The following is a 5398-nucleotide window of genomic DNA, read 5'->3' on the forward strand; positions in this document are numbered from 1 at the left end:
TTCATGCTCCTTGCATTTTTCACACCTTTTCATGCTCCTGGAATTTTTTTTTTTTTTTTTTTTGCTCCTCGCATTTTTCACACCTTTTCATGCTCCTTGCCTTTTTCACACCTTTTCATGCTCCTGGCCTTTTTTTTTTTTTTTTTTTTGCTCCTCGCATTTTTCACACCTTTTCATGCTCCTGGTCTTTCTTTTTTTTTTTTTTTTTGCTCCTCGCATTTTTCACAGCTTTTCAAGCTCCTTGCATTTTTCACACCTTTTCATGCTCCTGGTCTTTCTTTTTTTTTTTTTCCTCCTCGCATTTTTCACACCTTTTCATGCTCCTGGTCTTTTTTTTTTTTTTTTTTTTTTTTGCTCCTCAAATTTTTCACACCTTTTCATGCTCCTCGCATTTTTCACACCTTTTCATGCTCCTGGTCTTTTTTTTTCTTTTTTTTTTGCTCCTCAAATTTTTCACACCTTTTCATGCTCCTTGCATTTTTCACACCTTTTCATGCTCCTCGTCTTTTTTTTTTTTTGCTCCTCGCATTTTGCACACCTTTTCATGCTCCTGGACTTTCTTTTTTTTTTTTTTTTTTTGCTCCTCGCATTTTTCACACCTTTTCATGCTCCTGGCATTTTTCACACCTTTTCATGCTCCTGGCATTTTTCACACCTTTTCATGCTCCTTGCACTTTTCACACCTTTTCATGCTCCTGGCCTTTTTTTTTTTTTTTTTTTGCTCCTCGCATTTTTCGCACCTTTTCATGCTCCTCCCATTTTTCACACCTTTTCATGTTCCTCGCATTTTTCACACCTTTTCATGCTCCTTGCATTTTTCACAACTTTTCATGCTCCTCGTCTTTTTTTTTTTTGCTCCTCGCATTTTTCACACCTCTTCATGCTCCTCGCATTTTTCACACCTTTTCATGCTCCTCGCATTTTTCACACCTTTTCATGCTCCTGGCCTTTTTTTTTTTTTTTTTTTGCTCCTCGCATTTTTCACACCTTTTCATGCTCCTGGTCTTTTTTTTTTTTTTTTTGCTCCTCGCATTTTTCACACCTTTTCATGCTCCTTGCATTTTTCACACCTTTTCATGCTCCTGGTCTTGCTTTTTTTTCCTCCTCGCATTTTTCACACCTTTTCATGCTCCTTGCATTTTTCACACCTTTTCATGCTCCTGGACTTTTTTTTTTTTTTTTTTTTGCTCCTCGCATTTTTCACACCTTTTCATGCTCCTTGCCTTTTTCACACCTTTTCATGCTCCTGGCCTTTTTTTTTTTTTTTTTTGCTCCTCGCATTTTTCGCACCTTTTCATGCTCCTCCCATTTTTCACACCTTTTCATGTTCCTCGCATTTTTCACACCTTTTCATGCTCCTTGCATTTTTCACACCTTTTCATGCTCCTCGTCTTTTTTTTTTTTTGCTCCTCGCATTTTGCCCCCCTATTCATGCTCCTGGTCTTTTTTTTTTTTTTTTTTTTTTTTTGCTCCTCGCATTTTTCACACCTTTTCATGCTCCTGGTCTTTCTTTTTTTTTTTTTTTTTTTGCTCCTCGCATTTTTCACACCTTTTCATGCTCCTTGCATTTTTCACACCTTTTCATGCTCCTGGTCTTTTTTTTTCTTTTTTTTTTGCTCCTCAAATTTTTCACACCTTTTCATGCTCCTTGCATTTTTCACACCTTTTTATGCTCCTCGTCTTTTTTTTTTTTTGCTCCTCGCATTTTGCACACCTTTTCATGCTCCTGGACTTTCTTTTTTTTTTTTTTTTTTTGCTCCTCGCATTTTTCACACCTTTTCATGCTCCTGGCATTTTTCATACCTTTTCATGCTCCTGGCATTTTTCACACCTTTTCATGCTCCTTGCACTTTTCACACCTTTTCATGCTCCTGGCCTTTTTTTTTTTTTTTTTTTTTTTGCTCCTCGAATTTTTCACACCTTTTCTTGCTCCTGGCCTTTTTTTTTTTTTTTTTTGCTCCTCGCATTTTTCGCACCTTTTCATGCTCCTACCATTTTTCACACCTTTTCATGTTCCTCGCATTTTTCACACCTTTTCATGCTCCTTGCATTTTTCACACCTTTTCATGCTCCTCTTCTTTTTTTTTTTTTGCTCCTCGCATTTTTCACACCTTTTCATGCTCCTCGCATTTTTCACACCTTTTCATGCTCCTCGCATTTTTCACACCTCTTCATGCTCCTCGCATTTTTCACACCTTTTCATGCTCCTCGCATTTTTCACACCTTTTCATGCTCCTGGCCTTTTTTTTTTTTTTTTTGCTCCTCGCATTTTTCACACCTTTTCATGCTCCTGGTCTTTTTTTTTTTTTTTGCTCCTCGCATTTTTCACACATTTTCATGCTCCTTGCATTTTTCACACCTTTTCATGCTCCTGGTCTTGCTTTTTTTTTTTTCCTCCTCGCATTTTTCACACCTTTTCATGCTCCTTGCATTTTTCACACCTTTTCATGCTCCTGGACTTTTTTTTTTTTTTTTTTGCTCCTCGCATTTTTCACACGTTTTCATGCTCCTGGTCTTTCTTTTTTTTTTTTTCCTCCTCGCATTTTTCACACCTTTTCATGCTCCTTGCTTTTTTCACACCTTTTCATGCTCCTGGACTTTTTTTTTTTTTTTTTTTTTTGCTCATCGCATTTTTCACACCTTTTCATGCTCCTGGTCTTTCTTTTTTTTTTTTTTTTTTGCTCCTCGCATTTTTCACACCTTTTCATGCTCCTTGCATTTTTCACACCTTTTCATGCTCCTGGTCTTGCTTTTTTTTTTTTTCCTCCTCGCATTTTTCACACCTTTTAATGCTCCTTGCATTTTTCACACCTTTTCATGCTCCTGGCCTTTTTTTTTTTTTTTTTTTTTTGCTCCTCGCATTTTTCACACCTTTTCATGCTCCTTGCCTTTTTCACACCTTTTCATGCTCCTGGCCTTTTTTTTTTTTTTTTTTGCTCCTCGCATTTTTCACACCTTTTCATGCTCCTGGTCTTTCTTTTTTTTTTTTTTTTTTGCTCCTCGCATTTTTCACACCTTTTCATGCTCCTTGCATTTTTCACACCTTTTCATGCTCCTGGTCATTTTTTTTTTTTTTTCCTCCTCGCATTTTTCACACCTTTTCATGCTCCTGGTCTTTTTTTTTCTTTTTTTTTTTGCTCCTCAAATTTTTCACACCTTTTCATGCTCCTTGCATTTTTCACACCTTTTCATGCTCTTCGTCTTTTTTTTTTTTTGCTCCTCGCATTTTGCACACCTTTTCATGCTCCACGCATTTTTCACACCTTTTCATGCTCCTCGTCTTTTTTTTTTTTTGCTCCTCGCATTTTTCACACCTTTTCATGCTCCTTGCATTTTTCACACCTTTTCATGCTCCTCGTCTTTTTTTTTTTTTGCTCCTCGCATTTTGCACACCTTTTCATGCTCCTCGCATTTTTCACACCTTTTCATGCTCCTGGCCTTTTTTTTTTTTTTTTTGCTCCTCGCATTTTTCACACCTTTTCATGCTCCTGGTCTTTTTTTTTTTTTTTTTTTTTTTGCTCCTCGCATTTTTCACACCTTTTCATGCTCCTTGCATTTTTCACACCTTTTCATGCTCCTGGCCTTTTTTTTTTTTTTTTGCTCCTCGCATTTTTCACACCTTTTCATGCTCCTGGTCTTTTTTTTTTTTTTTTTTTTTTTGCTCCTCGCATTTTTCACAACTTTTCATGCTCGTCGCATTTTTCACACCTTTTCATGCTCCTGGTCTTTCTTTTTTTTTTTTTTGCTCCTCGCATTTTTCACACCTTTTCATGCTCCTGGCATTTTTCACACCTTTTCATGCTCCTGGCATTTTTCACACCTTTTCATGCTCCTTGCACTTTTCACACCTTTTCATGCTCCTGGCCTTTTTTTTTTTTTTTTTTTGCTCCTCGCATTTTTCGCACCTTTTCATGCTCCTCCCATTTTTCACACCTTTTCATGTTCCTCGCATTTTTCACACCTTTTCATGCTCCTTGCATTTTTCACAACTTTTCATGCTCCTCGTCTTTTTTTTTTTTGCTCCTCGCATTTTTCACACCTCTTCATGCTCCTCGCATTTTTCACACCTTTTCATGCTCCTCGCATTTTTCACACCTTTTCATGCTCCTGGCCTTTTTTTTTTTTTTTTTTGCTCCTCGCATTTTTCACACCTTTTCATGCTCCTGGTCTTTTTTTTTTTTTTTTGCTCCTCGCATTTTTCACACCTTTTCATGCTCCTTGCATTTTTCACACCTTTTCATGCTCCTGGTCTTGCTTTTTTTTCCTCCTCGCATTTTTCACACCTTTTCATGCTCCTTGCATTTTTCACACCTTTTCATGCTCCTGGACTTTTTTTTTTTTTTTTTTTGCACCTCGCATTTTTCACACCTTTCCATGCTCCTTGCCTTTTTCACACCTTTTCATGCTCCTGGCCTTTTTTTTTTTTTTTTTTGCTCCTCGCATTTTTCGCACCTTTTCATGCTCCTCCCATTTTTCACACCTTTTCATGTTCCTCGCATTTTTCACACCTTTTCATGCTCCTTGCATTTTTCACACCTTTTCATGCTCCTCGTCTTTTTTTTTTTTGCTCCTCGCATTTTGCACACCTATTCATGCTCCTGGTCTTTTTTTTTTTTTTTTTTTTTTTTGCTCCTCGCATTTTTCACACCTTTTCATGCTCCTGGTCTTTCTTTTTTTTTTTTTTTTTTTTGCTCCTCGCATTTTTCACACCTTTTCATGCTCCTTGCATTTTTCACACCTTTTCATGCTCCTGGTCTTTTTTTTTCTTTTTTTTTTGCTCCTCAAATTTTTCACACCTTTTCATGCTCCTTGCATTTTTCACACCTTTTCATGCTCCTCGTCTTTTTTTTTTTTTGCTCCTCGCATTTTGCACACCTTTTCATGCTCCTGGACTTTCTTTTTTTTTTTTTTTTTGCTCCTCGCATTTTTCACACCTTTTCATGCTCCTGGCATTTTTCATACCTTTTCATGCTCCTGGCATTTTTCACACCTTTTCATGCTCCTTGCACTTTTCACACCTTTTCATGCTCCTGGCCTTTTTTTTTTTTTTTTTTTTTTTGCTCCTCGAATTTTTCACACCTTTTCTTGCTCCTGGCCTTTTTTTTTTTTTTTTTTTTGCTCCTCGCATTTTTCGCACCTTTTCATGCTCCTCCCATTTTTCACACCTTTTCATGTTCCTCGCATTTTTCACACCTTTTCATGCTCCTTGCATTTTTCACACCTTTTCATGCTCCTCTTCTTTTTTTTTTTTTGCTCCTCGCATTTTTCACACCTTTTCATGCTCCTCGCATTTTTCACACCTTTTCATGCTCCTCGCATTTTTCACACCTCTTCATGCTCCTCGCATTTTTCACACCTTTTCATGCTCCTCGCATTTTTCACACCTTTTCATGCTCCT

The sequence above is a fragment of the Cervus elaphus genome, chromosome 10 (assembly GCF_910594005.1).
Source record: "Cervus elaphus chromosome 10, mCerEla1.1, whole genome shotgun sequence".
Taxonomy (NCBI): Eukaryota; Metazoa; Chordata; class Mammalia; order Artiodactyla; family Cervidae; genus Cervus; species Cervus elaphus.